General features: G+C 46.8%; 1 protein-coding gene and 1 long non-coding RNA gene across 7 annotated transcripts in view; one reads left to right on the forward strand and one right to left on the reverse strand.

The window, feature by feature from the left end:
* Positions 1-11,659, reverse strand: part of Pknox2 (PBX/knotted 1 homeobox 2) — a 268,744-nt gene that overhangs the window by 181,580 nt on the left and 75,505 nt on the right. The window lies entirely within an intron of this gene.
* Positions 1-11,659, forward strand: part of LOC116073815 — a 30,729-nt gene that overhangs the window by 13,779 nt on the left and 5,291 nt on the right. Inside the window, exon 2 of the long non-coding RNA XR_004111921.1 lies at positions 7,490-7,735. This is a non-coding gene — a long non-coding RNA (uncharacterized LOC116073815). The remainder of the gene's footprint in view (positions 1-7,489; positions 7,736-11,659) is intronic.

The following is an 11,659-nucleotide window of genomic DNA, read 5'->3' on the forward strand; positions in this document are numbered from 1 at the left end:
TGCCTGCCATGTGCCAGGCTCTGGAGAGGATGCCCTGCCCCAGCTTCCTTTCCTTAAAGAACATGTAATATTCAGGTTGTAAGGCAGGCAACGGGAGCAGACACCTTTAGTCCCTGTGCTTGGAAAGCAGAGGCAAGTCAGATCTCTGTGAATCTGAGGCCTTCCTGGTCACATAGTGAGCTCTAGGCTAGTCAGGGCTATATATATAGAGAGAGGCCTTGTTTATAAATAAATAAATAAATAAATAAATAAATAAATAAATAAAAAATAAATAAATAAATATTTAGACTCTAAGGTTTTAGACATGAGGTAAGGCCACACTAGAAGGCATTGGCTTTGGTCTCCTCTCCTAACCAGTGGCTCAATGGTTCAAGTCCACGGTCCTCTGACATTACTACACTCTATCAGTAAATATTTAATATACTCTCAAGATAAGACACAAATAAACATACACATAGCTATCTATGTACATGGGTATAAGTACACATGTATATGAAACACACACTGCCAATATTGGATGTGATTCATGGAACACATACACAAAGGTCATTTTAGTCTGCTCTGAATATCAAGCAGAATTCAACCCTGGATTTTTCTCCTTCAGGCCATAACATCTGGCTTCCTGCCTTAAGACTAACATGTCTCCGGGTCCATCAGAACCTTGGAGAAGAAAATTCAAAGCCACGGATGAGAAAAGAACCTGGAGGCCTCCCTTTTAGATAAACCAGGAGTAATGGTCTTGCTTATTCTTCCACTAGGTAAACGGGCATCATCAAACAGAACGTGCCAGGAGCCACACCAAGTGGAGCAAGGGCCAGCAGTATCAGCCACCAGCCATGGCCCTCTGTGTGAAAGGGCAAGCATATGCTACCTGGGATGCAGCTACCCTGGCCAGTGCCAGGAGTTTCAGACCAGGGGCTAGGAAGGGAATGTTGGACTTTTTCCAGAAGCATCTAAAACTCTCCGGAAGAGATGACAACAGGACTAGGAAGATGAGTGGGCTTTGGCCGTGTGGATGGAAAAAGAAAGCCTTCTGGTCAAGGTAAAGGGACGCTATCCTCTGGGGCCAATCATCTGTGCCGATCCTGCATCCATCTGGAGATCCCATATTCTGAAGCTGGGTAGGAGAAAGCAAATAAGAAGAAGCAAACAAAAGAGGCTAGGAAAGGCTCTCTGAACCAACACTCTGAAAACTAGAGACCCAGGGTGCTACTCAGCCTCTCATCCAACACAGTGGAGACCTCAGAAGTTGCCCAACAAAACAAGCATGTATTGGGTACCAAGGTGATGGGGGTGTGTGTGCACTTTTTAATAAGGTGTGAGTATCCTCATCTACTGGAGAGGAGCCGAGGCACTGAAGTCCATTGTAACGATATCATAGAAGGGTGCCCAGTGTAATCTGGGCCTTTGCCACAGAAAACCTGAGTTCTCGCCAGTCAAAGGAAGGGATGGAAAACACTGTAGGCAAAGGACCGTGTCAACAAAGACGCGGAAGCCTAAAACCCTCTGGGGTCTGGCAGCTGCAAACAAAGTATGGACTGTTGGCTTCTGGGAGGAGATTAGAGGAGGCTGTGGCCATTCTCAGGGTGACTCACTGGACCCAGAGCTGAGTACTACACACAGACAATGCTTAGTAAATGTGTTTTGATTGGAAAGTGCCATTTCTTGAAGTAAGAGCTGGGATAAGCAACTCATTCTTATAAAGCCCCAGGCACTGCCACATGCTGAGGTGCATTTATTAAAGTCCTTTGATGAGAAAGAGGAGAAAGAAGAGGAGGGGATGGGGAGCTGAAGCAGGGTGGCCACTCTCATCTCCACACACTCCTGGTTCCCAGAATTGAGGCTCCAGGTCTAAGAAGAGAAGGTGGAAAACTTCCTAAACCTCTAACTGGAGCCAACCATGCCTTTCAGAGGTTATCATTACTCTTCAATCAGTTGGGAAACCAAGGCTAAGACAATGTTCTATCTGATGAGAAGGGAAAGCGAGCAGCAGGATTTTAATCTGGAACTCATTGCTCCTGCAGTGAGCCCGCCCTCCTTCTGATGACAGGGCAACCTGGGGAAGGTGTGATTGTTATTAGTAAGTGACTAGCCTAGACTGGGGTACACCCTTGGCTGTTCTGCTAGCACCAAAGGTCTGGATATGAAACCTCAGGACCTTTCCCTACAGGGAACAGGGTAAACTTGTTAGCTGTTCCCTGAACCCTGGAAGGTTGCATGTGAAGGTAGGCTAAGAAGGATCCTTCTCTACAGGAATAACTCCAACATGCGTTCCTTGTCCAGACTGAAATTACATTTTGCACATCCACCCTATTCCCTGCTCCCCTGCACCAGACCTCTCAGACCCTGGTACTGAGCCCTTCTTGGGACCTAGGAGCCCAGGGTTACACTTTGGTCCCTTTCTTATGCATCCAGTCAAGAGATTGCCTCTTTTACTCTTTCCCCACTCTGTGCTGAGAAATTCAGGGACCTCTAAGATCTCTTAAGAGGCCCATAAGCCTCTTCCTTGTCCCCAGGTTCCTCATTCCTTTCTCTCTCTCTCTCTCTCTCTCTCTCTCTCTCTCTCTCTCTCTCTCTCTCTCTGTGTGTGTGTGTGTGTGTATGTATGTGTGTGTCTGTCTTTGTCTCTGTCTCTCTGTCTGTCTCTCTCTGTCTTTCTGTCTCTCTGTCTGTCTCTGTCTGTCTCTGTCTCTCTGTCTCTCTGTCTCTGTCTCTGTCTCTCTGTCTCTCTGTCTCTCTGTCTCTCTGTCTCTCTCTCTCTCTCTCTCTGTCTCTCTCTCTCTCTCTCTCTCCCCTCTCTCCCCCAACACCCAGGGTTTCCTCTGGCTATCTGGCTACAAGCTAGTGCTGCCCTCACAGGTCCTTGGAAAGTCCTAAGTTAAGCCTTCCTAAGGGCAGACAGGGCTTCAATAAACCAGGCCAGGTAGGTAGGTCAAGGAGTTAGGAGAAATAGCAAGTGTCTCAATTCAAAGCCAATTTCAACAGCTTCATTTGAGAAAGACATCCTGAGAACAGTAGAGAACAGCTTTTGGAGTCATGGAAACTTTCAGGCGTTAGTGTCTGCTCCACTTTCTAGCCTTGGTCCCATGGGCCTATGGCTGCCCTTTCTGAGGCTGGTCTCGGGGCGGGAGGGAAAGTTACACCAGACCCTGGGCTTTCAGGGTCTTTCATAGTACAGGTAATCCTGCCACTCTTCCTAGAATAGAAAGATAATAGAACTCCAAAAGTACCTGACATATTTAATAGTGATGGGAATTTCATGGTATAAGACTTGAGATGCTTTTGCCCACACCCAAGTAGTTGCCAAGGCTAAACAGTTTCATGATAGAAAACTCTACCTTCCAACAGGGAAGAATTCCTCAGGACAGACCCAGCTGGGTGACTATTTGTAGATTTCTTTTATTCATATGAGTACTTTCCCTGTGTACCACAAGCATGCCTGGTGCCTGAGGTGAGCCTCCATGTGGGTACTGGGAACTAAATTTCGGTCCCTCACAAGAATAAGTGCTCAGAGCCAACTCTCTCAGCCCTTTAGTTTTTTTGGGTTTATTGTTTGTTTGTTTGTTTGTTTGTTTTAGGTTGTTTGTTTTTTTAATCAGGTTTAAAATTAAAAGTGACAGCAGTGAGCCCTCCCTGTTTCTGCAGGCATTTGGCCTAAGGTAGGGACCAGGGGCATTAATTAAACTCCCCAGTCTCCCCCGGGAGATCTGGTCATCATCACAGAAGGAGGTTCTCCTGCACTAGAAAGTGACTTGGTTCAGCCTGGAAAGGGATCTGTCTTGTGGGCCAACCTCACAGGCACTAGGCCCTCCCCCTGACGCCTCCCCCAGCCCAGCCTAATTCAGTCCTAAGTATTCCTAAGGTGCCTTCCAATTTCCTGCTGTAATAAATGGCACAGAATGCAAATGGAGGTGGATGTGGGACACAGATGTTTGCACTAATTTAATTGAGGGAACACCTTGGATTAAACACTTTGCAAAACACTCACAAATAGGTTCAGTGCATTTGGTAATGAAAAGCCTCCCAGCCCCCTGGCACTTTGGAGAGGCTGCCTGGGGCTGGGAGTAGGAGGGTCTGGGGGAGAGGCCCAGAACACAGGGAAGACATGAAGCCTTGAACCAAGGAGAAGGCTAGGGAACCAGGTCTCTGGAATCCCTACCGGCAGACCCTCCCCCAGCTGGGACCCACTCTGCTAAGACAATCTAGAAGGCCAGGGGTAAGGGGAGCAGCACCTTCCTTCACAGGTGGGCACCTGCTTACCTGTAGGGGTCAGCAGTAGCCAGATGCTCCCCATCCACACAGCACACCTACAAGCTGGAGGCTCCAGCTAGCTGAGGTAATGGTCACCTGAATGGGATTTGGCTTATTGTACACTGTGGCATGGGAGGCTGACATTCACAGACCCAGGACCACTGTGGAAACTGCTTTAGGGAGGTGGATAAACCTGATAACTTGGGGAGCCAGAGAAGGGCTAGCAGTTTGGCATGAGTAGGTCAGAAGACCAGTGGAGAGCAAGAGAGATCACTCAGTAAAGTGTTTGCATGGGGACCTGAACTCTTAAGGACCCAAGTTCGAATCCCAAGAACCCACAAGAAAGCTAAGTTGCAAGTGCACTGGAGAAATGAAGACAGGAGGATTCCCTAGAGCTTGATGAGCAGCCAGTGTAGCCAATCCGTGAGCTCCAGGCTCAGTGAGAGACCTCGTCCTAAGAAATAAAGTGGAGAAGCACTTGAGGAAGCTGATATCAACTTCTATCTTCTATGCATGTATGGATACATATGTATGTGCGCTCACATGACTCTCGAACACACACAAAGGCCAGTGGGTGAAATGAGAAAACATTCCTTCCTGGCAGAGAGAATGTTGCTAGCTAAGGCAGGGCTGGGTAGAAGTCTTGGCAATGGCAGAGACTCTGAAAACAAATACAAAAATGGCCTTGAACTCATCTAGGGGACTTGTGCATAGCGAAGATGCGCTGCTCTGGCCAGCCTCCTCACACCTTAGTTACAGTCTACTGCAGGGGAGGCAGCAGAGGTCTCTGGGTGGGGCCTCAGCCCAGGAAAGTCTGCCATTGGTTCTAATCCTTGCTCTGTGTCTCAGAGTTCAAACCAGGCTTGGATGATTCTATATCCCTGAAAACAGAATCCCTAATTTTCAAACACAATGATCAGTTCAAGTGTAATAACCATTCAAATAATAACCTCTCATACTTCTGCAGTGGTTTATAGTTTATAAAACACTTTCGCATGTCTCTTACATTCCTTTACACGGCCTTCCAGGAAGACAGAATGGGGGAGTTTGATTATTCTTGCTTTCTGGATGAGAGAATCAAATCTCAAGAGCCCAGCTAAGAGCGCAACAGAAACAGGACTCAAACCTAGCCTACCTGACACCTAAGTGCACACAGATTCAAACCTCCACTGGCACACTTACCCAGTACCCAGAAGCACTACAGACCCAGCAGAGTCAGGAAGTCCAGCTAAATGCAACCCTAAATAAAGAGACAGCCTCCCAGAGATATCTCTGGAGCAAAAGGCAACAAGCACCAAAACCCAGGAACTAAAAAAAAAAAAAAAAAAAAAAAAAAAAAAAAAAAAAAAAAAACCACACACACACCTGCTCTCGTTCACATTTACCACACATGAAGATCTGAGCCAGTTTTCCCAGGCTAACCCTACCTAGCACGGAATGGACTTTTAATTCCAAAAGGACAATTCCTGGTGGGTCAATAGTCCAAAACAGTCCAAAGCAGCAGACAAGAATACGCCTTGGGCCCTGTGCTCCCAGAAGTACCAGCATGCATAGACAGAGCCCATAGGCATAGCCTGCACATGTCTGAGCACTAGTGTTCTCAGGAGTGGCAGAGTCCACACTTCCGAGGCGGTGTTCAGTGAGGCAGGGTGGCTGAGTGAGTGGGTGATAGGCAGCTGGAGTGAGGTGATGAGAAAGCACAGGGGCCTTCACCTCCCTCATGGATGGCTCCTGCTGGTGCCACCATGAGCCTACCCCTTAAAGAGGACAGAGGAGCTGCAGATTGCTCAGCTGAAGTGATCTGCACGTTACAGGGCTCATGTGAACATGTGTGAAATGGGGCGTTGGCACCTCCAGCACAAGGGCCAGCGCTCAGAACAGGACGCAGAAGAAAGCACCATTTGACCTGTGACATAAAGGTGCTGAGGGACAGGTGACCTCCACCATCTGTTTCCTGCTGCTGGGGTTTACTCATCCATCACACCTCTCCTCTCAATCAACTCACCTTGCCGTTCCAGCCAGGCATGGCTGCAGAAACTAGGGTTAAGGAAGCATGAGATTTAGTGCTTAATGTGAGTAATGTATGAGGTCCTGCGGTTACCTACAGGGAAAGACAGGAGAGCAGACAGAGCAGAGAGGTGGAAGCAGGCAAGACCCAGAGGACGCAGCCACAGAGGAACTGCTACAGCAGGAGCAGCCCTGGATAAAGAAATCCCACACAGAGAAAGAAGCAGCAAGTGCCAAAGCAGCCAGGCGGAAAAGCACAGAGCACTGGGAGGAACTGCATGGGTCAGCTACCTGGGGCCTCATGGCAGGAATACGCCATGCCTGGGGGGTCTGTGGACAGGCAGGAAGGGCAGGAGGAACTGCATGGGTCAGCTACCTGGGACCTCGTGGCAGGAATATGCCATGCCTGGGGGGTCTGTGGACAGGCAGGAAGGGCAGGAGGAACTGCATGGGTCAGCTACCTGGGGCCTCATGGCAGGAATACGCCATGCCTGGGGGGTCTGTGGACAGGCAGGAAGGGCGGGTGGTGGTGTGGTGGGGAGAAGAAGCTGGAAAAGCAGAACATGGCCAGCCAGGCCAAGGTAGCGGACCCTCAGGCAGTTATTAGTGAAAAGCCTAGAAGTGGTTCAGAACAGGCGTTACATGGTCACATACAGTAGCCCTGCCTTACCCACAAGAAAGAGATTCCATGACTCTCAGTGGCTATCTAAAGCCATGAAGCCATGAAAGGTGCTAAATACTCTCTCTCTTTCTCATAAATATATATATGTATATATATGTGTGTGTGTGTATATGTGTGCGTGTATATATATATGTGTGTTCTACATATACATATATGGTAGTGTGCAATTCATAAATCAAGAAAGAGATTAACAATAGCTAAATAAAAATAGAATAATTATAATTCTATTACAGATTATTACCACATACTACAATAGAAAGTCATTCAAAACTTATGGGAATTTTCTGGGTGATATTTTGGCTGGTGGTCAACAGCAGAGAACTGAAGCTGGGAAAGCCAAGGAACAGATAGGAGAGACTGCTCTATACACAGTACTAATTGTGCTCCAGCTATGGGGGCACAGTGCTGGCCTCCTCTACATAAAGTCTCTCCTTGACCAGCTCTGATGATAAATGAGTCTGACAAGGAGGTCTCCTCTTCGATTCATATAATTAATTATCCCTTGAGAAGTGGCCAATTTAGGAGGACGTTTTTTTTTTCTTTTTGAAGAGACAGACTGGCTGACGAACTGAAGGCCGCAGGAGAGGTCCCACAACCAGCCCAGACCAGCACCTACAGGGAAGAGCACTTGGAAGTCCTTGGAAACCTCCTTCCGAGGTTCACAGTTCTCCCTGAGGATTTGGGAAGAAGTTCAGAGTGGCTATTACATTGGTGAAGATGTCAGATGAAGTGGAGAAGTTAAGAGCAAAGCCCTTCTGCGGGGTGCCCCATTTGTGAGCAACTGCATTTCTGTAGGTAAGGGAAAGAGTGAGGCGGGAGTTTCCAAACCTGGTTCAAAGCTGCTCCCAGCAGGACAGGGTCTCCTTCCCTTGTCTTTTCCTTTCCCTCCCCCAATTCTATTTCCAAGCCCCTCTCCAAAAAGGTTTATGGAGAAGACTCCAAATAGCCCCCTCTCCTGCAGGCATAGTCACACCAACTGAAAGGAGATTTAATTAGCAAAATCTCGTTAGGCAAACGAAATTATCCGTAAGACAATACTCTTCTGGACAGGGGGTATGATTAAACAAAGCCATTAATTGAGAGAGTCGCTTTGGCAGCTCCCGAGTTGCGTTCATCTCCGGGCAGGCTCCACTCTGCCTCCGCGGACCTGGGGAACAGACTCTCTGGCCTCCTCCTCTGCCTGCCCAGCCCATCTCCTCTCCACTTCATCTCTGCTCTTCCCTGGGCCCCTCCGGTTAGGGCTGCAGACCTCGGCATCTCATCAGCGGCCTCTCTGCTGCCAGATTCCCGCTAAAGTGCCTTGATTGCATAATGTCTATTTGCATAATGTAAATTGCAATCTCCTAGCTTGGGAGGCAGGAATCACAGAACAGCCATTATTTTTTACCACTCCACAAAAATTCTACATTTAGAAAGCAGATTTGCAGCTCAGAAAGCCATATAAATCTGAATCTGCCAAAAACGCCATTAAATCACACCAATTAAGCTGGACCTAGGCAGAGCCCATCCCTGCTCTCTGTACACATCAGTCCACAGAAGGCCATCAGACATGGGAGGCCGAGACAGTAGGGCTGGAAGCAGATGCTGAGAGGACCAGGCAGGGAACTCTCTTATAAGCTTCATCAGCACACTACCCATAACATCCCTCTACACACACACACACACACACACACACACACACACACACACCCCTGGTATAACAAGGAGACTCATTGTCTCATGCTTTGTAGATTGTACTTGTCTTGGCTGAGATTTATTATTATTATTATTATTTTTTAATTTGGGGGGGTCTCTGTATGTTAGCATCGCTGGCCTGGAACTAGCAATGCAGGCCAGACTGGCCACAGAAACACAGAGATCTGCCTGCTTCTGTCTCAGTGACTGAGACTAAAAGTGTGCACTGCTGTGCCCAGTTTGCTGCAGACTTGTGATTCCGGAGAACAAAGTGTAAGGTGAAACTGCACCTTTAAGCAAAACCAATGTGAGGCCCGAGCCAGAGCCAGGTACTTCACAAAGGATTAAAATCAATTCCTATCAGCTCTTTGTTAACCTTTTCTCTTTCCCAGCTGAGGGGAAGAGAACGAGGGTGTACAAAAACCTGGCCCTGACTGGGCTGCTCTGGATGGAGTCTGAGTTCTCTCAAGAGCCTCCTTTGAGAGTCCTTGGAGAGAAGGGTGAGTCTTAAGGCCTGGAAGTGCAGTGCTGCCTTGGACACCCACCCAGCACTCTGGCTTCTCTGAAGCAGTGTACCTGGATACTCTTTTGCCTCTTTATTGCTCATTCAATATTCATTTGTCAAAGGGCAAGATGCTAATGTGTATTATTAAAATATCAATAGTTTATGAGTGAACTTTATGGCAAGTACAGTTAAAGGCAAGATTCTTGACAATCTCACCAAAGCAACAGAAAGGAGTGATCTTTCTCCCTAGCTTCTTTCTTTCTAGTCTTTCTTCTTCTTTTCTTTTTTTTTAATTTACTGGATAAATGAATGGCAAAATCACCATTGAGCACTGTGTGCCAGGGATGAGTATTCAGAGCTGGTTTTCCTCATAGTGGTTCTAGGAAATGGATACAATGTGATACCTTTAGCTGCTCAAATTTAACAGGTTTCCTGACCTAAATTTCATGAGAGAATAAAAAAGAGGAAATTATTCCATACTTCTATGCCAAATCATCTTCATAAGCAGGCCCACTTTAACTCTGCCTAAGCAAGTCCCAAACTCTGTGCTCAGAATCTGAGTGCTAAAGGTAACACTGGAGATGATGTCATCAGACATTTCACTGTTAGAGGAGAATAAACTCAGGCTCCTTTGGAGAGGAGAGGGGTTCTGAGACCCCTGGCTATCTTCGAACTCGTTCTGTAGACCAGGTTGGCCCTGAGCTCTTCCTTTTAAATTAGATTTTATTATTAAATTAGATTCTTTTAAATTATATTTTGTTAACATAATAATTATACACAGTAAAGGGAATTCAGTGATTGTCTATATATGCATATACTATACACTGACCAAATAATGAAGTAGTTCAAGTCTTAATGATAGTTCTAAGTTGAATTTCAACGGTTCCATAGACTTCCTTCCTGTGGTACTTCCATTGTCCTCTGGGCCTTCTCTTCTTTGTACATACAGAGCTAATAACAGAATCCCATAAGACAGGGTGAAGTGAGAAAATGCATCCCCGGGGCTTAGCACAGTGTCCAGCAAGCACTCAGCAAGCACTGCTTACTAATATTAAATTTTACTTCATAAGGAAGAAAGCCTTTCCCCCGTGCAGCCCTCTTCTCTGCCTGGCTCCTGGTACTAGCCATTCCCAAGGCTCAGCCCTTGTAAGATGGCCTAGATCTGTTTCTACTCTTTGGTGACTTGGGATTTGTTTTTATCTCTTAAGTCACAATTAAGAAGCAGAGCATCCAGATTCTCTTCAAAATTTTGCAGCATCTTTATCAGGCATGGGAAAGGAGATGAGATAGTCCCTTAAGAGTGAGGCTCCCAGACCAGAGTGTGTGATCGAGGAAAAGAGACTAGCAGAGAAGTTGGAGAGATCAGAGATCAAAGAGAGGTTGGTGTGCAGAATTCCTCAACTGCCCCCCCCAGCGCTTTTTTTTTCCAAGACAGAATTTCTCTGTATAGTCCTGGTTGTCCTAGAACTCACTCTATAGACCAGGTTGGCCTTGAACTCAGAAATTCACCTGCCTCTGCCTCCCAAGTGCTAGGATTAAAGGCGTGTGCCAACACTGTCCAGCTCTCTCATTCCCTCATAGTTTCTTAAACTCTGAGATTTACCTGGAACCTACCCCAACCTTGACAGCTGTGACAATGGAGATGTGGGAAGCCTTTGTGTGAGCAGAGGGTCCAGGCTGGCAGAGTCCTTATTTACAGGTCTAGACTCCTCTAGATTTAAGATTACATACTGGACTTATTCTCCCTGGTACGGACCATGACATCACAGTTTCTCTCAGCACAGGACCTGCTAATACTACCACAGCCTGCCTGGGAAGAGGCTGAGTTTGGCTTTAAAGGGTTTCCAAGGCTAAGCTTTCTTTCCAGGGTGTAATGTATGTTATGCTGGTAAATTGTCATGTGTTGTTTATGCGCCCTGAGATGCTGACTCTAGAAGCAAGGTTGCCCCTCAGTCCACTTCAGATCTAAACATGCTTTTGTCCTCTGAACATAAGTCCTGAGTCAGGCCAGCCTTCGGGTTCTGTGACATAAAGGAAACAAACAAACAAACAAACAAACAAACCAAAAATGCCAACCAGTAAGCAGCTAAGTGTGTCAAAACAGAAGAGCCTGTAGGGAAACCATTTCCAACCAAGGTTACTACTGTTCATCCCATAATGTAAAAAATGCCTCCAGTGGGAACAGGAGCCCAGAAATTCAGCTTTGCAGTTAACCCATAGATGGAAACTGCAACTGGGGACTTCAGCTACTGCCTCCACTTCCCTAGTTGGTTCTTCTAGATGACTGTAAGTGTAACAGATTTGATGATGTCACTTTCCGGCTGTTATTTGATCTTTTTTTTTTTTCAGCCACCTTGAATTTAATGCTGCTCCTTTGTTCCCCCAAAAGGTAAACTACCTGGGGCATAAACCACTCCCCACAAAATACATCCGTGTGATAGTCCAATCAGCGACTTCCTTGTTACTCTGTGCGGGTGGAGCTTTCGAATGTAACTAGAACCCGGTTGGAGGCGTGGCGAATAGCAGGAGATGGGCAGAGA

The sequence above is a fragment of the Mastomys coucha genome, unplaced genomic scaffold, assembly GCF_008632895.1.
Source record: "Mastomys coucha isolate ucsf_1 unplaced genomic scaffold, UCSF_Mcou_1 pScaffold23, whole genome shotgun sequence".
Classification (NCBI taxonomy): Eukaryota; Metazoa; Chordata; class Mammalia; order Rodentia; family Muridae; genus Mastomys; species Mastomys coucha.